General features: G+C 39.2%; 1 long non-coding RNA gene and 1 pseudogene across 2 annotated transcripts; one reads left to right on the top strand and one right to left on the bottom strand.

Moving 5' to 3' along the window:
- On the top strand, nt 1–24,297 carry Gm44689. Of its 2 annotated transcripts, XR_003946799.1 has the most exons (4): nt 1–108; nt 3,560–3,956; nt 17,645–17,731; nt 23,033–24,297. It is a non-coding gene; the product is annotated as a predicted gene 44689 (long non-coding RNA). The 2 variants fall into 2 exon arrangements; XR_003946800.1 differs by lacking the exons at nt 17,645–17,731; nt 23,033–24,297 and adding an exon at nt 14,626–15,019.
- Gm7675 lies at nt 8,679–9,386 on the bottom strand (annotated as a pseudogene).
- Nucleotides 24,298–24,883: the final 586 nt, after the last annotated feature.

Below are 24,883 nucleotides of genomic sequence, written 5' to 3'. Positions count from 1 at the left end.
CACTCAAATAGGTTGGATTTTGGAGAGCAATCAGACCAGGTGGGCAAAGTCAAGCTGAATACAGAGTGAAAGAGTGGGCAGAGTGGAGGTGGCCAGCCCAGTTGTCAGGTGTGTACGGTGATCTGGTTATGGACAGCTGGGTGTGACCAGAACTAGTCCAGTGTGGGCCAGGTGGAGTGATTAGGTGGAGTCCCCGGTAAGCGGAGGTTGGCGATCAGTGTGGGCGGTAATGCCTGCGGTCCTCGCCCGCAGGGCCGCTTGCAGACAATGGCTCCCCATCCTTATCGCTGCTCACAGGCCTCCCCAGAGCACAGCGGGCGGTGGCTCTCCCTCGGTCCGGACTGCCGCCCCGCCGCCCGCCGCTTCCTCCAGGCGACCTCACGGCCTGGGGCGCGGCGCGGACGGCCGGAAACGCTTGGTGGGATGGCGCGTCGGCGACACGCGCGGCCCGGCGGGGAAACAAAGGCGGGATGTGTGCGGCCAAGAGTCCGGAAAGCGGGCGCCGGCGGCGCAACCCCCGCTCCCCGCCCATTGTTCGCTGCGCGCGGCCACACGCGCCCAGGGCGAGCTAGCGCATCCTGCCCGACCTTCCCTGAGATGCCTGCCTGCGCTGGCTGCGCTGGGCAGGTGACATTCTGAGCGACCTTGTGATTTCAGAGCTGTCTTTGTCTGAGAGCTCCACATGGATGACTTCCTCTGACCACCATGCTGAGAACGGAGTGATGTTTCACTCCTGTTTTCCACATGAGAAGAAAAACCAACAAAAAACAAAACAAAACAAAAAACAAACTTCAGTAGAACAGGCTAGGTCTACTCCTGCTAATTCCAGGGTCCCAAATGAAACCATCTTCCACATGACTCCACATCTGAATTGCCATGGATTTGACTGTAGTTTTAAGTCAAGCATTGCAATAAAAGGAGTTTCTTTAGCCTGGTCCTTCAAGGCTGGTTATCTAGAAAGTCCAGTAGGAACCTAGAATTTCCGAGCTGGGATTTACTAATGACTTCCTGCCGTTTGCAAGATTGTCCTTTCCCCTATTGTTTTGGTTTCTGGCTGGCCCATTGAAGGAGAATGTGTCACTAATACAAAAACTAAGTGTTGTCTGTGGCAAGTGTTCAAGTCTAAGGCATAAGTAGATTGAGGACCAAGACTTTCAGAGTCAACAGATTAGTCAACCTGCAGTTTCCATCTTTTGAGTCATCAGAGTTGGCCTCCCCTAGTTAATCCACGAATGCACATATTTATGTGTTTTTTGACAACCTGTGCCCCCCGGGGGAATGAATTCTGGATGGTTGTTGATCCAGTCTTCCTTTGTTGTTAAGGCAGCCTGTGTCTCTTAGCACCTGAAGATGACCCTAGCTCCCTTGGCCTGAGGTCAATAAGGACCAAATTGCTCTCTTGTGGTACTGGATTTGTAAAGAAACCGGACTGTTTCATGCCAGAATTAGATGGAGCCCTCTGGCTAACCAGAAGAGGTTCTAAGGACTGGTGATCAAAATTAAATATAGTGAGCCTTGTGGAACATTGACCAGCTGAGGGCACGGGTAAGGAGGAGACACCAATCCTTTTCCTCGGGAGGTCAGAATGTTACAGAGAGGTTCCAGTGCTTCTAAACATCCTCTAGGAGGGGCTGTGAAGTCATTTATTGGAAAAATACTTACCAAGTCTTACTGTAGAAGATTCTGAGGAGAATAGAACAAAACAAAAACAAAACTGGAAAATTGTCTTAGATCTCAACCTCATGGTTTATAATCTAGTAGAGAATGTCAGAAAAGAGTACTTGATGTCCATATGCAAATAGTGAAGGCGCTGGCCTACAGGAGACGGTGTGCATGGCGGTGCTAAAGGGGCATTGCAGAAGGAAGGCTACCATGTGAGTAGTTTTTCCAAGAGCATCCTAGGCTTGGGAAAGATTATTTCAGAGTTGGCTGTGTGGAGGTTGGAAACACTGTCTGTTAGGAGAGAACTAAAGGACCCTAGTGTGGCTACAGCTTCTGCGTGTTTGGTGGAAGGAGTCCTTGGCTGATTCAGAAGCTAGTTTATCAGATCAGATCAAAGAGGGCATCTAGATTAGACTAGAGTAATGGGGATGACTAGAGATGGCAACAGATAATAGAAGAGGAGGATGGAAGAGGTGAGCATGAAGGAGGTTAGTACACAGAATGCGTGCGAGGGAAAAAGGATTTAACAAAAGTAGCCCCACCAGTTACTGGCTGAGCAGTTCCCTTGGAGCAATAATATGGAAGAAAAGGTCAGGTGGGGCAGTTATGCATTATATCTTGGGCACATGAGATGTGAGGTGACTTGAAGTGATTGAGATGTCATCAGAACACTGAGGTGGGGAGTGGGAAAGGAACAAACTTTGTTGGAAGACAGATGTCGCCTTCAATGTGACAAAGCAGGAATAAGTGGGGTGAGGACCTAGGTAGATTCATACATTTGGTAGCAGGGAGGCCCAGAAATGGGTGGCTTGAATACTTAAGGCTCAGAATAATTGATAGGGGATAATAACCAGTAAAAATTAAATATTAGGAGCTCATTTATTATAATATATAGTTTTTATTTATTGAAATGGAAAATCCAGATGGAAAAGAGAAGGGTAGTTGGTCAAGGAAATATGAGCAACTTAAGATAACTAAGAAGATGTAAAGGAGAAGAGAGACAGCATCATAGAATGAAGGGGGTCCAGCCAAGACTAGATGACAAGTGATGGTTAGGGGGCCATATGACTGATGCTCGCTTGGACAAGGACATGGCCAGGATCAAGACTGAGTCAAATAGTTATAGGAGTTATTGGAGAGGAATTAGTTAGGAAGTGAAGCCCCTGAGGTTTTGAATCTTCATCTTCACACATTTAAGGAACCTAAGGTAGCAGTAGGGCTTAGGTTAAAAAAGAAGAGGCTTCCAACTGGGGCCTCTCATTTTTGATGATGGATGGGAAAGAGAGACAGAGATGGGGAGGAAGAAGAGGTATCAACACATCTGTCAGCAACAGAGGCAAACGGGCATTGAGGAATCACCATGAGTGGGCAGAAGAGTCTGGGTGGGGTGAAAGAGAAACTAGAAACCTCTTCACCGATCTGCCCACTTCAGGCGTCCACCAGTAACCCTTGCTAATATGAGCAATTAGACCCGAAAGCACTTTCATCTCTGAAGTATTTCTGGAAAAAACATCTTTCCCACGTTGTATTTTTGAAAATTGACAGAAGTCACTGAATAGGTTAGCTCTCCAGAGGACTGTGTGGAATCTGTGAACTCCAGAGCCAGAGGAAAAAGCACTTAATACACAATCTGGCCGTTGGCTGTTATGGCTATTCTTAGTAAGATTTGTAAGCAGACCGCTTTTTGCTCAGAACGCATCATCTTTTTGATACACATGTACAACTCTTCATTTCTATTTAAAATGGGCTGGAATGCTATTTTTTATCTGACTATCCACCCCCTTGTCTATGCATACACACTGCAGTCAGTCTCCTGACTCATGTTGTACTCTCATGTCTTAGCTTTCATATGAATTTTTAGGGCACATTCAAGAGAAAATATATGTTCTTGCTGTAGGAGAAAGACTTCAACAATCTAAGAAAAAAGAAGGAGGAGGAGGAGGAGAAGAAAGAAGAAGAAGAAGAAGAAGAAGAAGAAGAAGAAGAAGAAGAAGAAGAAGAAGAAGAAGAAGAAGAAGAAGAAAATGGGCACCAATGGAGCAGTGACGTGCTAGAAATCAGAAAGGCAGCCAAAATCTGCTACACATCATTTAGTCTTGTGCCAACCAAGGTCTCCCTAATCTCTGAATCTGAGATAAGAGTGTGCTGCATGATGTGATATGATAATATATCTCCAAAATATTATCTGCTGCTGTCTAAGTCATTAATTCTTTCTTCATCTCTCCTACATGCTGTGCTGTGTGGCTGAGAAATATTGACCCATGGTGCTCACCAGGAGAGGAGCAGGCTTCTATGTGAGTTAGTCATGTTTATTTTTGTGTTTCTCTCTCTCTCTCTCTCTCTCTCTCTCTCTCTCTCTCTCTCTCCCCTCTCTCTACTTCTCCCTCTTCCCCTCTCTTCTACTTTCTCCTCCCTCTTTCCCCCATTTCTCTGTCTGTCTTTCTGTCTCTGTCTGTCTGTCTTTGACTCTCTGTCTCTCTCTGACTCTCTCTGTCTCTCTTGTCTCTGTGTGTGTCTACCTCTCCCCCTCTCTCTCCCATTTCTTCCTCCCTCTCTCTCTCATCTCTGTCTGTCTGTCTGTCTGTCTGTCTGTCTCTGTCTGTGTGTGGGGGGTGGGGGGGGTAAGGAACAGAAAAGCTATATCCCTTTCCTTCAAATGTTCCTTCAGGTAAAGATATACTGGGAGATATATGGCTTTCTCCTGACCTATTTCTATGTCTCATTACTCAAGTTTTCGTTTGTGACTAGATCTGCTGAGGACCTGGATTTTTCCTTAAGCCTTGCATCCCTTTTTGCAGGGTTTAAGGACTTCTAGAGGAAATGTGGAAAATCAGGTTTCATCATTTTCTCCTTTCCCACTGTATACCAGAACCTGAAATTAAAAAAAAAAAAAATCAACAAAACAGAGAAACAACAACAATAGCAGCAGCAGGAGCATCAGCAACAACAATAACAGGCCATTTTCCATTATCATTAGAGCAGAGAGTCAATGCATACTCGCCAACCTTAATTGAAGACTGTTAACACTCTGGGCAAATCCCACAGGGATTTCCTGTAGGGAACCCAACAGTCACCAGCACCAACTCAGAGCTTGAAAACATCCTAAGTAGAGGAGGAGGTCACTGCTTTGCATGGCAGTCCCAGTCCCAGCAGAGGCTCAGTTCACATCTGTGCTAGAAAGAAGGTGACCAGTGGTCACCTCTAGGACAAACACTTTTCACAAGACTTTTCACAAGATTGTTGGCACTCGTCATGAATTCTGTCAGAAACAGGACTCTCACTAATGAATTCTGTCAGAAACAGGACTCTCACTAATGGTGAGACAAGCTTGGTTCCTTTATATAGTCTCAAAGGCCTCTGCAAACTGTTCTTTAAACCTGCTATCTCACACATAAAGTTAGAGGTCTCGTCAACACAGACCTTGCATTAAAAGCCTAAGCAAACATCCTTTTGCCGCATACTGCATGGGTTTCTCACTGTGCAAATTTTCCTTCTTTGCTTGATTTGTGTAAGTTATAGGAGTAGGAATTTGGCACCATTTCTCAGGTATGATTGACAAATACCAAATAAAGACATGAAGCAGAGAGCCTTGGTTCATCCAACTACCAAGTTTACCTCTTCAAAATCACCTTCCTCAAGTGCAAATTGCCTGAGTTTGGAGAAAAATGTGTCATGATTCAAAACTGAAACATTTTATTTTCCTATCCACCATCTTGATGGGCATAGTCAGGTTTTTAAAAAATGTGGCCCAAATGCCTATGATTAATTTATTTACCTAGCAGTGTTGGGTCTTTGCCATCATTTTATACTCATGGGGATCATGATCCAAAATAATGTCATTTCTTATGAAAAGTTTTGCTGTGTGTGTGTGTGTGTGTGTGCATGTACAAAGGTGCATCTGTTTATATACATACATGTGTTTGGCAGCCACAGGTCAACCTCAGTTGTCAATCCTCAGAAGAGGCTGCCCACCTTGCATTTGAGGTAGAGTCTCTCACTGGGACCTGGGGCCTGGGCATTAGGTTTGACTAGTGGCCATGATGCCCATGGGCTCTTCCTGTCTCTATCTTTTCAGTACTGGGTTTCCAAGCAAGCACTACCAGGCTTGTGTTCCATATAGGTTCTGAAGGTAAAGCCAGGTGCTTTTCCACCTGTAAGTGTTTGAGCAGCAAGGCCCTGGCCAACTGAGCTGTCTCCACAGCCTTGCATCTTTTAAAATATTACTTTTGCAGATTTACCAAATTTCACTGTTTTTGATGGATAGTTTCAGGCTTTTCACAGTCATCTATAGTCATAGATTATACAGATATAATTAAATAAAGCATAATCAACACGCAAAACAGAAAATCACTAATACTCTCCATTTCCACTTTAGAGGGTACAGACCAGCCCCTAATCCCCAAAGAATTTCTGGAAAACACTGGCATTTTGTTTTTCTAAAATTTGCTCTTTCCAGAATGTTATGTGAGTAAAATCACACAGTATGCAGTTTATGTCCAGTTCCTTGCAACTATGGATAAAGCTGCAATAAATGTTATATATAGCACTAGTGAAAGCATACATTTTCATTTCTCTACTGTAAATACCGTAGGTTAGGGAGAGGTTCCTGGATTCTATGGCAAGCACAGGTTTCAGGGAAGAACAGACTGCCAAACCATTTTCTGGTATGACAGCATCATTTTGCATTTCTTCCAGGCCATATGGACATTTGTTTATACATCTTCCTCCCCATTGTCTTTCTGACATCTATGAGGTGGGGAGTGGTGGCTTGTTTTGTGTGTCCCTCATTTCTATCCTGTCTTCACTCAATTTGTTTGATTACATGACTGGAAGTTACTGTATTTTCTTGATATTTTCAAAGAAATTGCTTTAGGATTTGTTGGTCTCCATATTTTAAATTTCATTAATCTCTCTCTCTATCTCTCTCTGCCTCTGTCTATCTCTGTCTCTGTCTCTCTCCCTCTCTCACTTAACTTTCTTCTGCTTGCTTTCAATTTAGTTTAATTTTCTTTTACTAATTTCCAAAAGTGAACGTTTATTTAACTTTTTCTGTTTAGATCTTGTCTTCTTACTCTATGTATTTTATGCTGTGTGTTTCTTTCTAAATATCTCTGTATCCCAGTTCTTTTAACAAGGTCTATTTCTACTTATGTTAAAATGTTTAGAAGTTCCCCCTTGGACTTATTTAATTGACAGGTTATTTACTAGTGTAACTAATATGTAAACATATTTTACAGTCATCTCGGTTACTGATTTCTTGGTCTGGGAGTGATGTCTTTGCCACCCATTCTTTCAATGTTGTTATCAACCGTTGTCTACATTAGTAAATATTCCATGTTCATTTCAGAACACTATATTGTTGTATTAAATATTAAAATCTTGGCCTGGGGTTTCTACCCCACCTTGGTTATTGAGTTACCAGATGAAAGACATATTCATAGCCTTTATATTTACAATAAGCCTTAAGCAGCACAAGAACTGGGCAGCTACCTACCCTCAATGCTGTTAGAACCTATCTGCTTTCCTACCAATAACCCCTAGTTAAAACTTACTATTTGCTATATTTTATCTGCATCATTATTAAGTCCAATTGGGAAGACTGCCACCCCACCCTGCCCCCAGCCATGCTTTCTTGACCCTTAATCCATAGCCACTTCTCCTTTTTCCTCTCCTTCATCTTCCTCTCCTCCAAGCCCAGGAAACCTCAATTCCACTTATGTCACTTCTGTTCAGCTATTGGCTGTCTGCATCTTTATTTACCAAATATAGGGCAGGTCACAGGGGCTAGCAAACACGGGGTCTTGGAGACCTGCATTTAGCATTCCAATAGACAGTAAAATACAAAACCTCAGCACTATGTATGATTGTATGATCTTGACATTAAAAGGAATATTCTATAACTTTTGAGTATATCAACTTGACTTATATTCTTCAATGTCCTTCTTAATTTTCTGCTTGATTAATCACACTGATTACTGAGAGATGAGCATTAAAAATATTGATTTCTTTGTTTTATTAATCTTCAAGTATAAATGTTGATTTATCTGTTTACTTTGAAGTTATGCTACTGTTTTTGTTTTTGTATTTTGACAAAATATTGTTAGGTGCATGTATATCTAAGGTTACTATAACCTCTAAGAAAAAATAACTATTTTATTATTAAATAATATCTTTAACAATTGTTTTGCTTTCTCTGAAGTCGTCTTTGTCTGAAATTAATACAATAGGGGTGTTTCTGTTTCCTTCTGGTTAGTGCAAGCATGAGGTTCTTGCTTATGTCCCTTTACTGTGAACCTAGAGCTTCATATTTAGAGTTTCACGATGACATTTGCTATTTCATTTGTCTACCTATAAGGATTTAAATGCCTTGTTGCTATTATTACTTTATGAAGTTATCCTTTATTTCAAATAAGAAATACAAATAAATTTACGTTGCCTTCATTGCTTTTCCTAGACTAACTTTCTATTTTTGTGTGTAGACATTTTCTGATCAATATCATTATTTTACTTATAGAGCTTTATGTTTTTGTTTTCTGTAGGGCACACCTATGTCCTACCCCCAAAGTTAAAGTGGTTTTACAATAATATGCTGTTACATTATACTTGCTTTAATTAATGTCTTACACTCAACATCTTACTCTAAAAGCCTAGCCTGACAATGAACTCACTGCCTGCATAGCCTGGCCTAGAACTCACCATGCCACTCTTCTTTCTCAGCCTTCGGGGCTCAGGAATGACTGGTGAACCACACCAACTCCCTCCTTCCTCCAACAAGACCACAGTTCCTAATCCTTCTAATCTTTTAAAATAGTGCTGTCTCCTGACTAAGACTTCAAATAGAGGATCCTGGGGGACAGGGAGCATTGTTATTCAAACCAGTACAAGCTTCAGCAAGAAGTCAAAAACACAAAATCATTAGCTCATTAATACTAATTTATCTGCTTAGTTTTTTTCAATTTACCAAGCTGTGGCTGTATATTGACTGAGCAGATTACAAAAATACCATGAGTGACACCTTAGTTCATCAATCTAATAAGCCTGTTCATCTGGTCTTCCCTGTGGCCTGCATCTCTACCTTCTACAACGTGAGTTGTCTTTTTCTTCATTCTTCCTCAAGGGGAAGATAATTTGAAGGGACACAGAAATTTATTTACTTCCTTGAAGCATTTCCCAACTGTATAGATCTCATAACCTTGATCCTACATGCAGATGATGCCAAATTTACCAAGAGATCAAACAGTCAAGGAATTATTTGTCAAGACAATCCGCTTCTTATTGATTTTGCCATAGCCTCACCTGTAGATGAGCTCATTTACTGACTTCAGGTTGATGTAGCCCCACACAATGTCCTCGGCATGTTAACTGAAGCCTTGTTGAGCTTAACAAAGGTGCCATTGAAGATCTGTCAAAGACCAAGAAGCTCGAAGACCAAGAAGGTACAATACCTTCCGGACCTTTGGGCTTACTCCATTGACACCTCGGATTCTGATGACAAAAGCCAATTTTGGTTCTGTGGGCACATAGAAGTTCTCAGCTTTCCTTGCCATCGTGAATCTCGGTCCAGTACTTCTGTGTGCACTCCTAGTGATAGTCCTTGCCTTTCTCAATGTCTTCAGGGCTAACTTCATCTGCTTCACCTTCAACTCTATGAAATTCCTTTACTTTTTCTTAAGGGTTTCTGGCACAGCGGCAACCTTCTTTGCCTTCCTTGGAACAACCTCCATGGCTCCAGCCAGAAAAGGAGAGCTATCTGCTTAGTTTTAGGAATTTGCATTTCTTCACATTCTCAATGTGTCTTGGAGCTTCTATTTAGTATCTATTATTAGTTTCTTGTTTTAGAATAGTTCTTAGGTATTCATTTTTAGTATTTTCCCGCTCTCTCCCATGTTATTTCAGGCTTGGAGGTGTGTGTTGTATGTGGGTGTGGTGTGTGTATGTGTGTGTGTGTGTGTGTGTGTGTGGTATGTATGTGTGTGTAAATGCATGCACACACATGCGTACAATACCTTTCGCTGCCACTCCTTAGTTCTTAGGCAGTTTGAGCTGCTCCTTTCATGCATCCTTCTCTACACTCAGGTGTATACTTATGTCTGTGAAGTTGCTGAATGACTTTCCTTCGAGCCACTGATCCTTCAATGACTGTCAATTGCACCAATGAGTTGACTTATGGCACTGTGCATTTCTGTATATCTTAGTGTCTCCAATTCCTTAAATTTAATTACATTTTAACAGCAAACAAATTCTGGACCTGATGGTACACACCGTTCATCTCAGCACTGTGAACGCAGAGGTATGAATGAGGATCTGTATGAATTTAAGGCTACAGTTGCCTACATGGAGAGCTCCTGACCAGCCAGAAGCATAAAATGAATCCCTTTCTCAGAAAATGATGGGGGTTGCATAATTTAGGACACATGTTCTTAGGGCAAAGGACTAGTTTGTCCCCATCCCCCATCTTCTGCTATGTTAGGAGGCTGTGTTCCAGGTTTCAAATGTTACAATATTCAGGAAGTTATCTTATAAGAAAATTACTTCTACAGACATGGCACATGTTCTTTGTCCTTAGGTTTCTCAGCTCTAGAACCAAACTGGTATAATCATCATTACTAATGAGAAAAGATCTTAGAGTCCCAGATGAGATGCAGAACAGGTCCGTGTATTTTTAGACTGTATTATATAATATTTACGTAGGATTATTTGGTTATTTCCATGAATTGACACAATGATAGTTATTTTCTCTAGGCATTATCCCTTGTTCTGTCCATCTGTTCATTGGGCAGAACTTTTATATAGAGAGAGTATACCTAGAGTAACTTATTAGTGCTTCATATTGACTTTGTGTTCATCAAGACAGCAATTAAAAAAAAACTCCAGCTAAGATCTAAATCTTCATCTTCATTGAGAATATTCAGAACATTTATATTGCATGTAATTTTATGTAGTACTTTAAAATTAGGTTTTGCTACTTATTTACTGCTTTCTGATCTGCTTGTTTCCCTCGAGAGTGTAGCCTTCCAATGTTGTGCATTTATGTGTTCATATAAATGTATATGTAGTTGTGAAAGGTGCAAACATCTGTGTGTACATGCATATGGAGGACAAAGACCAGTATTATATGTCTTCAATGGCCACACTACCTCCATTTTATCTCACTGACCCTGGAGTTCATCTGACTAGGCTAGCTGATCAGAGAGCTCCAGAAATCAACCTGTCTTCCCCTTCCTAGCACTGGCATTATAAAGGCATGCCATTATATCTGGCTTTTATGTGGATGCTAGGAATCCAGACTCTGGTCCACTTTAGGGCCTGAGCCATTTCCCAATTTCCCTTTGCCATTTTGATTAATTTGAATTTCAGTTTTCTTGTTAATATCTTCCTTGTGTTGCCTTTTGGATTTAGTTGGTACCTTAATTTTTCAACATCTACTTGTTATTTATTTAATTTACCCAAACTTTGTTCCAATCATAATATTTTATTTCATAATTAATATCTTGTGCTAGTTTCTTCCTTGTCCACTTGACACAGATATACTCATCTATAAGAGGGAACCTCAACTGAGAAGATGCCTTCATTAGATCTCCCTAGAGATAAGTCTATTGGACATTTTCTTGATTGACAGTTTATATGGGGAAGCCCAACCCACTCTGTGTGGTACCATTACTGGGAAGGTGGTCCTTGATTTTATAACAAAACAATAACAACAGTAGCAACAGTAACAGCCACAGAAACAGCCACAGCCACAGCAGCAACAACAATAAAAGCAAGAAGAGAGAGAGCTATGAAAAACAAGCCAGTTAAGAAGCATCCCTCTATGGTTTTTTTTTTTTTTTTTTTTTTTTTTTTTTGCCTCAGTTCCTACCTCCAAGTTCCTGCCTGCTAGAGTTCCTGACTTAGCTTCCCATCAAGACACACTACAAGCTGTGAAATGAAATAAAATATTTTCCCCCAGTTTACCTTTATCATGATGTTCTTATCAAAGCAATAGAGAACAAACTAAGACAAATACTTGAACATGTAGGTTTCTCATTTCTTGTATCTCTCGTTCTGTTTGCTTATTGTGTCTCATAAATGGTTTATATGTATCTCCATTATTATATATGGAGATATATTATATTTTTAAATTTAAAGGTATGGATTATGGTATAGGTTTAGAGGCAAACCTACCCCTATAAAACCTAGCATCATGATCAGTGACATAATATTATCTATTATCTCAGTGCTTCTTTCCATTGGTTAGAACATCTAACTAGGATATAGATTGCTAGTTAATTTTTATAATACAGTAAGATATTCTGAATTTGAGGCCCAATGTGGTAGAGTGGACCTCTAGAATTTATTGTATAAACTAGATCTTTGACAAGCTCATGGCCCCTTTCTAACCTCTGGCAAACTCCAGTCCATTCTACTTCTTTGACTCTTAAACCCCCACATATGAGTGAGCTCTTAAGGCATCCATTTCTCTGTATGAAATCCTCAGGTTAATTGTGTTCCACAGGGCAGAATTCCCTTCTTTGAATTCATGGGCACTATTCTACCTGGTGCATTTTATTTCCTTTTGTTGTCCATCCGTGAGAGTTTAACATTTTGTTCCCACATTTTGAGAATTGTGAACTAGTCTGCCTGAGACATGGGGTACATATACCTCTTAAGATGCAGATTTCTACTTCTTTTGCTATGAATGTGATATCTGGGTATGCAGTGTTGCTACCTGTAGTTCTGCGAGGAAACCATTCTTTTCCATGATAAAATTATCCTTATAGCTATAGCCTTCATAGTTAGTTGATGTAGAGCTATAGTTGACTTATTTTTCTAAGCCATGATTTTTTACCTTGTAGGTACCTTTTTGCTTTACTCGGTGCTCCAGCAAGCTGTGCATATTGAAGACAATATTGTGTCATCCCCATTTCATTCAAGGCCAGAGAAACTGAAGGAGCACTGCTCTACCATGGAGAGCTCCATACGGATGCTCTTTTCTCAAACCTACTATGTTCCCTTGGCAAAAGAGATTACTGCACACCTCCTATAAAGTTGTTTATCTATTTCATGATTGTAGTATCTCCCTAATGATTCAGTTTTAAATTCCAGCCCACTGGAAATTGGCCTTATGACATGTATTTGTCAGTTTGACTCAGCAATTTATCGGCAGTCATAACTCCTTTGCCTGACATTCACTATCCAGTGGATATGAGGAAGTCAGGTAACGAAGAAAAGTTCCTCCAAAGTCATGTGATCCCAACCTTTCTACTCTATTATATTCTTTAAAAGTTTCTAAGGAGACATATTTAACTCCCAAAGACATGGTCACCTGATTTATTATATTTGGGGTAAAGAAAGGCAATGTTTATTCAAGCAATAGTGGAATTAATTAAGACTTGAGTTGAATTTTTTTTCTTTTCTGTATTTTCATTTTCTACCTCTCCCGATCACTTGACAAGACACAATTCTGTATTTGTCCTGGACATTTTGTAAATTCTCTCTTTGTGTCGTGTCTTCATCTTTCATCTCTTAAGCTGTCCTCCTGCTCCTGCAAATTTCAGTTCAAAAGGTTCTGATGTAGTTTAGAAAATTATCTGCTTAGTGTCGTTCTTCTGTCGTGTCTTCTGAGATGTGCTTTTTCCACACCAGGAGAGGTAAGCCAAGGGTTTGGAATACAAATCTCCATAGCATTCCCAATGTGTTTCAATATAGAATTTCCATAAGTGTTTGTGTTGGTATTGTGGACTATATCAGTAAAGCATTTTTAAGTACATTTTTAATAAGCATTTTGAATCCCAGTTGACCTCTTCAATTCTATAATTAATATAACTGCACAAATTCTATAATAAAAACATACAATTTCTTAGAATTCATAGGAAGTGAAAAGAACTTCAGAAGTCTCTCCAAAGATTCTGGTGTACCAAGAGTAACCCCAGAGTTTTCTGAGACAGTGAGCAGGGTGCTCACTGGGGCCAAGGTAAAAACTGCAGTATTGACAAAGCAGTATAGGCACTTGTACCACCACTTAAGTGAGCCTCTGTATGATTCTCCCTGGAGGAAAGAGATGTTTCCATGCAACAAGCTTAGCAGTGTTATCACAACTGGAGCTTCACACCTTTTAAATGCAGATTGGTCATGCAAATCATTGCTGCAGAATATTACAAGGCAAATATACAATTGAGGATGGAAATAGAATGAAAGATAATCACATTAGTAAGCTGTGCTGCATCAGTGTGACGGTAATTAGGATCCTTATAATAAAAATTAAAATTTGAAATATGCATTGTGCTGCTTTTCTTAGTTCAGATTAATATGGTGAAGTTTGTATACTTTGAGCTAGATGGGCATGCAGTGTTATGCTATTGTTCATAATAACTGATATTGTTTAGTTGTAAATTCAGTTATGTGAACTAATAGTAGTATCTGATTATTTATACTCACTTCTACTTGTTTTACTTGGTTTTGATAGAAAGTAACAGTAATGAAGAATATGTATTTGAACTTTTGATGAATCACTTGACATGGATTATAGTGTATAAAGAATGCTAGGTAAGATGAGGTCCTTCAGATGATAACCTGTCATGTGAGATGCAAGGACAACCACAGACTCTGCATTGGAAAATTTTAGGTGTTTTCTGTCCAACATCAGAGCAAGGCTCATTTGCAAGCTTATTGGGTTTATTAGTTTTCATTCCCTGTTTCTCTGTTACAGTTGGTTTATCATCCTTAGCACACTCTTCATCTTACTCAACTAATAATAATCAGGTCCTTTTACTAAGTTGATGGCTAGTTTTCCCAGGCATTGCATGTATGTCATATTTTTTGGCCTGTGTAGTTACTTCCATTAAATCAGAATTATACAATTAAATAGAATGAAGTAAGCTTCATAGAAAATATGTTTGTTATGAAGCCAGTAAAAATCAGTCGACTTGGTATGTTTCTTTGTGTTATTGATCTCAAACTTTTGATGCTTTCCTACCATATCAGATCCTCAATGAGAGTCACCAATCATGAAAGGACACAGAAATAATAATGAATCATTAGAAGTGGTTACTAGCCCAGCAATGGACATGACGGTCTGTAAACATTTCATATACTACTATATTATTTGACGTCTTAAATAATTACACTTGTTATGTTTTTTCAAATAATTATTCCCTTTTATGTTAAAACTTCCATTTTCTAATATTCACTTATTAGTGAGTACATAACATACATGTCCTGTTGGGTCTGAGTTACCTGACTCAGGATGATATTTTCTAGTTCCATCCATTTGCTTGCAAAACTCATAGTGTCCTCATTCTCAATAAATGAGTAGTTAGTATTCCATTGTGTAAATGAACCACATTTTCTGTATCCATTCTTCCATTGTAGGACATCTGAGTTGTTTCCAGCTTGACGCTATCACAAATAAGGTCACTATGAACATAGTGGAACACACCCCTGTACATGGCAGGGCATCTTTTCGGTATATGCCCAAGAGTGGTATAGCTGGGTCTTTAGTTAGATCTATTTCCAATTTTCTGAGGAACCTCCAGAAGACCAGCAGTCTCAATCAACCTGGATCCCAAGATTTCTCAGACACTAAACTACCAACAGGCAGCATACACCAGCTGATAAGAGGCTCCTGACACATATACAGCAGAGGACTGCCTGGTCTGACTTCAGTGTGAGAAGATGCACTTGAGAGACTTGAGGCCCCAGGGAGTGTGGAGGTCTGGTGAGGTGGGGGAGAGGGGGTGAGTACATCCTCTTGGAGACATGGGTAGGGTGGGGAAGGGATGAGTTATGGGATGGGGAGTGGTCAGGGGCAGGCCAGGAGGGGGATGAAGTCTGGACTGTAAAAAAGGATTAAAGAATAAAAAAAAATCCTTTCCATTGTATAAATATATCACATTATGCGCCCACCAATTCATTGAGAGGAATATGGTTTGTTTTCACCTTTTGACTATTATAAAAAGGGACACCCTGAACATTCATAAGGAAGTGTTTATACAAGTATCTTTATCTATTATTTTTGGAGTTACTATCTACTACTGGAATTATGGTACTAATGATAATCTGTTTACATTTTTATGAACACCCAAATGGTTTTGCTCATAGAGTCACACTCGGCTCTGCCTTTTACTGTCATTATGGTATCCTTCTCCTACACAACTAGGAGGCAATGGCAATGTTGTGCAAAGAGCTCTGGATGTGGGAATTGGCTCTGTCTCTTCCTGGGAATTTGGGTAAATCATTAGTTGTCAGAACTGCAGTTTTGTTTTGTTTTGTTTTGTTTTCCTGAAAATTAAGATAATCAGTGTTTCACAGAATGTGGCAAAGACTAAATGCCACAAAGTATATTAAAGTGTCCGGGCATTTAAATATTTGAATATTCTTCTAAATATGATCTGGGCAGAAGCAGCCAGCTCAGTGAGACAAAGGTGAAAGTTGTCACATTCTTAAATGTCTTTCTCATATATTTTACTTGTACGGCATCCATTTACTAACACACAACCACACAATTAGAACTATACCCAGGTTTGAGAAAGAAAGACAGACAGACATAAAGAAGATTACACCAGTTTTATATTAAGTCCAGTTCATTTCCTCAGGACACAAAGCATTAGAAGTGTGTTCTATGACTACAGATTCTGAACAGTAAGTATATTCTTTTGAGGCATTTCACTTGATATTTCTAAAATCATCAGAAATCTTTGGATCAGAATTCTTGATGAATATCAGACTCCATTGGATGGGAAATGTAGAGTCATTGTTATGGCTGGGAAGCCCTTTAGAACCCCCTTCCCAGTATTCATTGATGGATACATCTTCCTTGTAACCTGTGGTTCATTCTATTAGAGCGAGCCTTCTCGCCAAATCATTCTTTATATTTCTTCTTTCTGGAAAATTTCACAGCCATCAATATAACTGATTTCACAAGTTATACTAATAGTCAATGAATTCTATAACAGAGAACTTGCCTATTAAAAAATCCAACATAATATAGGTCCTATACTCTTTACCATTTTCTGTTCATGTTATTAAAACAATTGTGTTTACAAATACTTGATATCCTCTGTGATAAATATCTTAATTTGTATTTTCATCTCATAGATGTTGTTTATTTTTCACTAGAATTTAAATTCCTTAAGGCATAGCCTCAGTTCTCTTGCTCATTGATCTTTAACCAGTACCTAAAACACTAAATGGAATGTTATAGGTCTCTCAGTAAATATTTCTATAAAAATAATCTTTAATGCAATTATTAATATTGTAAATAATTAAGTTATTTTTCATAGCCATCATGCTCATTATGCAAAAATAAATTGCTCACTGAAGCAAAATTAGAACTTTTGTCAAGTTGCCCCCTCTTGTCCCCATGAAATATGAGAAATGTGAAGGTAGAACACATGTTAATGTAGGTTATAAACTCCCACAAGGCTGAGAGTATGTCTTTTACATTTGGTATAGGAAATAGCCTATTATGAGTGCTGCATTAATATGCATCAGGTCTGATTTAAAATGCATAGTGTTTTGCACTGGTATTCAGCCAACATCTATATTCAATTAAATAATCATTACAGTTGCCTGCATTTGTGCATTACACTAATGGCCAGGGCTTTCCTACTTGTCAGGACTGGATTTTATTCTGGGAGATTATGGGTGACATCCCAAGTCTGAGTGAAATTGGAGAAATTTGAAATTCCGTCCTCATAAGGCAGTATATTGAAATTCCGTCCTCATAAGGCAGTATATTGAAAGGGGAGAGTCAACTCATTTGAGTACCTAATTTAAAAATCTTGTGCACATCAAAAGAAAACAAAGGAATCCGGTGCTGCTGTTGAGCTCTGGGGCTGAGTTAGAAAACAGGTTTGCAGTCAGGCTAACTGCAAAATGTGTCACTTTTCCCCAAAGTTGAATCTGCAGGGAATGTTTTATTCGGCAGCTAATTCACCTGCTCTGCCAGGTGTCCTCACCCACCATATGTATAAATATTTGTCTCAATTCTTCCCTTTTTTAGCTCTCTGTTTTGGTGTGTATTAGAAGAACCAGAGCCAGTGTGCCAGGGAACAGCCTAGTCTCTGGCTGTCTCTCAGCTGCTGATAAAGTAAGTCCCACTGTATGATCCCTCTTGTACTTGGCTGGTGTAAGACAGATTCCCCTGAGCTAAACGCAGCCCCAATGCATTAAACAGTAAAAGGAAATCTAACTTATTATCTTTCCAGGAGTCTCAAGTTGCATATGTGTGTGAGCATCTTTTCCACATACTTCTTCCTATGGGAATTATTTCAGGCTCACTTTTTTAAAAAATGTGATGACAAGATTATTGACCTCATAGTCAGACAGACTCAGACTTGAATTTCACCCTTTTCACTCCATACCACTGCCACCTTGAGCCAATTGCTTGATCTTTGCGGATCTCTGCTACTCTGTGAGATGTATAAAACTGAAGGGCATAGGTATCCTGCAGTTCTTATTCTGCCTTCCTTCTCCAAAAGGCCTTTTTTAGGGCACACTGTACAAAAGAACATCTTTGCCCTTAGTATAGGGATCATCGACAGTGATATGAGGTCCTTAATGGAGGTTCAATTCACAAATCTAGCCTCACCATGGCAAAGTTAGCACAACTAGTCCTAGGACTGTAGAGAATGTTAGTCAGGTACTTCAGTGGATGGATGAAATCTGGTCAGCGCATCCAATGTAGGCACACATGTTTTTGAAAAGATATGAGAGTTACCCATTTCAGTTGTCCATTGTCCTGTCAAAGAAACCTTCAAAACTCTCCCTAAGTGAAATCAAAGAAAAAGAAAAAGTGGCTGGGCTGAATTAAAAAAAGAGTACTTAGAACGTTAAAACTCATTGATCTGTATTGGAAGCTAAGCACTCTATTTACTGAGTTGTTTATATTTCAAAAAGGAAAAGCTCTTCTGAACCCATTTACTGAGATTTTTGTCATTTTATGTTGTGAGTGTGTGTGTGTGAGTGTGTGTCTGTGTGTGTGTCTGTGTGTGTATGTGTTTGTGTGTGTGTCTGTGTGTGTGTGTGTGTGTGGTGTGTGTGTGTATGTGTGTGTGTTGTGTGTGTGTGCATGTGTTTGTGTGTGTATTTTATCTAGTAACAGGTGTGTGTAACAGAAATGGGTACAAAACTAGCAACTAAAACATTAGTTCATTTTTTCTTGTATTACTGATTAGTCAAATGAAATTAGGAGAGTTGGTAAATCATATCTTTTGAAAGTAATCTTGCTTCATTTCATTTGTAATCATTATAATCTGACCGCAACAGTGGTAGTTTTGAGCTGTTTTCTCTTTTAGGGCCCTGGTGAGGCTTGACATCCATGCTGATTTTAATTCTAGAAAATTGGCAGGAATTGTGAGGAGCGTGTGTATGATTGAGCATAGACCAGCCTGGCCCAACACGTGTGAGCATAGCAGACATGTTCAGGACTATTTACATTTTATGCTTACATCTGAGTCGTTATGAAAGTTTTAAAAATACAAGCTATTGACTTTGAAGCATATCCGCAAGTAAATGAATCTATCTAAAAGAACACAGAACATTTTCATTTAAGTCATGACTTTGTTTTACGTACTTTCATGGATTTGGAAATAATTTAGTATTCTGTGTCTTAACGGCTTCATCTGTAAAAATAGACACAATAATATCTACCTTTCAGAGATACAGCTGAAGTTATACTACCTCAATCCAGCCCCAAGATACTTGGATTGCTTTTTTTGTAATAGTACATAGGTTTCCTATACAACCTAGGTTCCTGCTCTCAGGCAAGGTGAATTTTATTATCTTATTTTACTCTTAGAGTAAAGCATAGTTTTTCATGTGCTTAAGTTCTAAAGGTTTCATAGTAAATGAAAGTAGCATAAATACTAGGAAGCTCAGACACCACCACAAAGCTCTGCCGTCATCTACTGTCCAGCAATGTCTGCTTATTATTTTATAAGGAGACTTATTTGACCATGCTAATCCTTGTATGTGGCATTTGTTTTCCTTTCTTTCTCTAGTGTTCTCTGGCTCAGCATGCATGAGAATTCCTCTGTATGAGTTTTGGAGGCCTTCTCAGCTATGGCATTTATAAAAGGTGTTTTTCAGTTTCTCTGCAGGCTGTGGACTTTCATGCTTTTGTGAGATGTACAATTACATGCAAAGAATTACAGCAAGTGATTTCAGGTAGAGTAATGCCACTGTTACCCGGCCAGGCATTTAATATCTCTTAAAGAGCTCACAGTGCAGCACTCATTTTGCCCCTGCCTTCTTTGAATGAGCCCAAGCACTTTTGACTTTGCGTTTTGCTCATTAACTATATATATCTGATATAAACTCATTCATAAATATTTCCCAGAATTAAATTCACAGCTCCAATGTAGGGCTCTCTAATTTCTTTCTTCACTCTGCTTTGCTACCTTTATGATCTTCCGGTGTAATAGAAACTTTTCTTGATTATATATATTCACTCAACCATCCAAAGACCACCTCAGCAGGCCCTTCCCATGAACCATGCTCTCCCCATCTGGTTGTAGGCCTCTCTGGGATTCTGTACCTTCCTGTCTTTAGATTACTATTTGCCTATGTTGATTTTGCTGGGATATCTTTGAGGTCATGCCAATGTCCTGTGGTCTTACACACATCTTATTCTGTAAAGGGAGAGAAAGGGGGACATCTGTACAGAATGTTTTAATTCTACCAATAGGTTCACCTTTTAGTAACTTTGCTTATACAAGGAAACCCCTTTACAAAGCCATTTTGCTTATTGCAAAACAATACGCATCTGGAAGCTGCAGAAATTCTATGCTCCCTGTGATGGTAACACACGTTATTTATATAGCCAAATTCTGAAAAGAAATATATTTGAGTCTTATAAACCCATCTGTTCAAACTGGATGTAATACAGCTAACTTCACATAGTCTTACATTAGTGAACATTAGGACATATAGACTTTACAGCTAGAAATTAAGCTAAGTTTAATGAAATAAATTATTCAACTTCCAAATTGCATTTGTGATACAGTGCTCAGAGTTTAGATGGAGATCAAACTTTGGCCTAGAAATTAAACATTCATTCATTTCCAATTCCCAAAGGTTTCTAGCAGGAAGCATGCAGGCTATTGCCTGCACTCTGGTTTACTAAGATACACTGGCCTCGAATGTTTCATTTCTATTCTCAGATTTAGATGCCCTCTGTTGCCAGGTTTAAAATGGAGGAAGAATAAATCAATCCTCTGGCACAGAAACAGAAACATTTGGTCTTCTGTAATGCTCAGTTCATAACCTAATGTGGCAGCTCACAGAGAAGCTGTCAGATCTGCAATCCTAATTGCTCCAAGTGGCCTCCCATGAGTCCACACGAAATGGTCAGGACTCTGAGCATTGACAACTCACCCTCCATCTTCCATGATTCGGCACAGACTCAGCGCGTGCAGGATTTTACCTCTGACTCTAGGGTGGGTTTTACAGTGGGATCTATTAATTCTGGTCAGCATAGAAGCTGCTCTAATCTGAGGTATCCCACTGGATATAGAGATAAGCATAAAATTATGTATGGCATCAGTGGTTATTGAGCCACATGGTGGGATGAATTAAAAAAAAATATTGCTCACAAATGCTAAATTCACTGAGAATGCCAATCACAAAAGTGAAGGGCCCTAGTACACATCTTATGCCTAAAAACAAACTGAAAGATAAGAACAAGGAGCAAGAAGGGATGTTCTCACAAAAATTTACCCCAAGGCTATTAAGTATAGAATCTTATCCATAATGGGCTTATGTATGTGTATATACATGTGTATACACATATATGCATGTTTTGTGGTATTACTGTTAAATACAGATATGCAAATTGAATGATAAAACATGCTTGTTAAACTGAAAATGTGCTACGTGCAACAGGTATTTTATGATTTTATCTAACTGTAAGCAATAGGATTGTGATAATACCTGTAATAATAATTGGCATGGCTACTGGGAGTGAGAAAGAAAAATTTCCAAATCTATTGCTAATTGGTTACACATTTGAAATTTATTGCAGAAAGTTGGGACTTAATAACAATTATACTTTTGAAAGATCTGTTCAGATGTCAGTCACATTTCATTTTCTAATCAATGGCTGGTCATTTATTGGCAATAATAGAGTCAGTGAGTAGCCTTCAAAAATAAGATATTAATAAACTCAGCAGTTCTTGATATGATTTAGAATCAAATAGAATAGACTGTGCCTTGATACCACTGCCAACTCCTTCCCAGCCTCTTCCTTACTTTTGAAACTCAATCGTTGCTGAAAGAGAATATTCTTCATTGGGTGCTATACTCACCAAAGAAAGCAAATTTGTTCTCAAAATTTCTCCTTTTGGAAATTGGGAACTGGGTAAATTCAAAACTGAGCTAGTGGCTAATGTACTGAGGTCTCATCACTTCATAGGTACATAATAGAATCTCTCTGTCTTCCACATCAGACATCAATCTGCTCTTCAGTAGTCTCCATATTATCCCTCGGGCTGAATCCCTCTATTTTCATGGCACAAGAAGGTAGAAATATTTTATATCTCTGGGGATCATTAAAAATTCTGTAGCCCACAAGAAGAAAGGTATTTGTCTTTTATCTCTGCATTGCCAGAATCTGGCATAGTCTGTGGCCTAAGTGGATGTTCAGTAGCCGTTTGTCCTTAAGTGGATCAATGGATTAACATCCTTGGCAGCTTTACATATGAAAAGTGCAAGAATCCATCTCAAAAGTCTGGCAGTACTAAAGATTCCATGATTATAACTTAATGGATAACTCTCAGCATGGAGAGGAGCCCCTGACTGACAGGATGGTATACATTAGAGGTGTTTCCTGAGAACAGTACAGGTACTGTGGCTTTTTAAGGCTCTTGCTGGAAAGAGATGGACCTGAGATGAATGAGGGTCAGTATTTATTATTATCATTATTATCTAAACTCAACATCAATTTATAGCTGGGTTAACTAGATCTTCTATACAGCAACAAATAGACAATTCTGGCAAGAAATAAGGTGGGTATCTGAACACATTTCAAGGATCTGCTGTCATACAGAGACTTTAGGTTTATCTAAGATCTGTGAGGAGCATCAGACATCATACATGGCCTCTGCATAAAAGTCTTAAATGCTGTGACATTAGTCACTTGCTTATAATTAGACTACGCTGCCATTTCACCAAGCTTTCATTCACAGGAGAAAGTGCAAATCCCATTTCCCTTGAACTTTAGCTACTTCCAACTTTTTTCTTTGTTCTTTTCTTTAAAGCTTTGCAACAAATGCATCCCCATATGCTTATATTAGTTAATCTACTATTAAACATATTGGCTGTGCAAAATGTTGGCACCCACTAATAAATGTTTTCATTTTTTCATTCTCTCTCTCTCTCTTTTTAACTTTAGATTCTTCCTTTGACTACACAAGCAACAGCTGTCTAGCTGCCTGCACAAGACTGGATCTACTGCCTCTACAGAAATCTAGGTCAAAACACTTGGAATGCATGAATATCAAACAGAGTTTTCAAAACAGCAAATGAATACATCTTTAACTGGTGACATTTTCCTGGAGCATATGGCTGAAGCTCAGGGGACTGAATGCTTTTTTGATGAATATGTTCCATCAGAAACTAAGGGACGGCAGTAGGCTCTTGCCACCTTCTGTTTTGCCTTATGAAATGATAATGCAAGCTCATGGATAGATACAGCGATCACAGGGCTTTTACCTCCGACAGCCTAAGGAAGTGCTTTCCCCTGTGAACGAGTTTCTTTGTCTTTAGTAGGATTTATATTTGTACATAGTTATCAAGTCAATGGAACAGAACAGTTTTCTTCCTAGGGTAGAATTTGATTGGTTGAAAATGTAAAAGTACTGAACTGAAAAGCAGTAAGAAAATCTTAGGTTGGTATCTAAGCCAATAAGTTATGGCCACAGCTGCGGAATGCTGTTCCTAATCCTGTCTCCGTGTCAATATCAAGGGACTAGGTGATCATCTACCATGGTGTATCAGAAATAAAAGCCTTGGGATGATTGGCGGTTTCTCACCTGGTTCAGAAGTCCACCACCAATGATTCCAATGTGTCTTGAACATGTTCTGTTACTGCCATGACTTTGTTGACCCCATGCTTAATGAAACTGCAGAGCTGCAATGATTTCAAAGTCTTTTTACTGGTTCTAAAGTTCCAGGTTTGCACGAGTTTATGAAACCAGTTTATTCTTCATTGCATCATGCTTAGAATCACACAACTGGGAACAATAGGAGTGGACTCGTTGGATGGTTTTGAGTGGTTTGCTGTTCACTCTTTTCTTTAAAAGAAAAATTCCCTGAAGAGCATTTTCTACTTCGCATTCAAGAAAGCAAAGCAGAAGGAAGAAGGGAGACCATCCCTCGGTCTCCTTATTCCAGCTCAGTCCAACAATCACTGGTTTTGGATACAAACACACATAACTAAGCTGAGTTATGGCAGACAGAGCCTACATTTCTGTTCCTGTCCAGCTAATGAATTTTATCAGACTGAGAATGTGTTAGTGGCAGCTTATCCTTTACACCTGACTTTCTGTGTTTGGATGTTGTTTGAATAGAATTTGTGATTGTTCCAGGAACCCATCAATACAACATTTTGACAGGAATATGCAATCTTCTTCCTTGATTTCAATAATTCCTTGAAATTATATCTAGAAAAGGCATTCACACAAAAGCAAATGCTCCCTCCTAACAGAGCTGTTCTCTTCTAGGGGTTTTCTCCTCAGAAGCCACCACTGTGACCAAGTGCAGAGTATCACACTTAGCATTGTGAATATGCATTCCTACTGGTGTGTAGAGGTATGCCCAGGATTTTCTATCACAGAGAAGTGGCCGAGTATAGTATATTCACAAATATATTTTCTTTTCAACATACTAAATCTCCTATAACTCCATGAGCATGTACAATGTGGACAGTTCTGTTTCTTTTTCAGAGAATTGAATCTAGGACCTTGTGCATGCTAAGCACATGGCCTACCAACTACTCTACCTTTTAACCACCAATTTTGCTTTGATTTTTTTGAGATTATAATATTATGACCTAATTCACCATGTCAAAAACTTACCCTTACAATGTAACTAACTATTCTTGCTCACTTTTCAACTCATAGCCTCTTTTTTTATTTTCCAGTGCTGTTGCACATATTGTGCATCTTTTTAAAAAAGACCTCATAGGACCTTATGTGGTTACATAAGCTAATCATCTTAAAAGACATTTACTTGGATTTTCTCT

The sequence above is a fragment of the Mus musculus genome, chromosome 7 (assembly GCF_000001635.26).
Source record: "Mus musculus strain C57BL/6J chromosome 7, GRCm38.p6 C57BL/6J".
In the NCBI taxonomy this organism is placed as follows: domain Eukaryota; kingdom Metazoa; phylum Chordata; class Mammalia; order Rodentia; family Muridae; genus Mus; species Mus musculus.
Note: the sequence above shows the minus strand (reverse complement) of the source record. Positions and strands in the feature narration are given on the sequence as shown.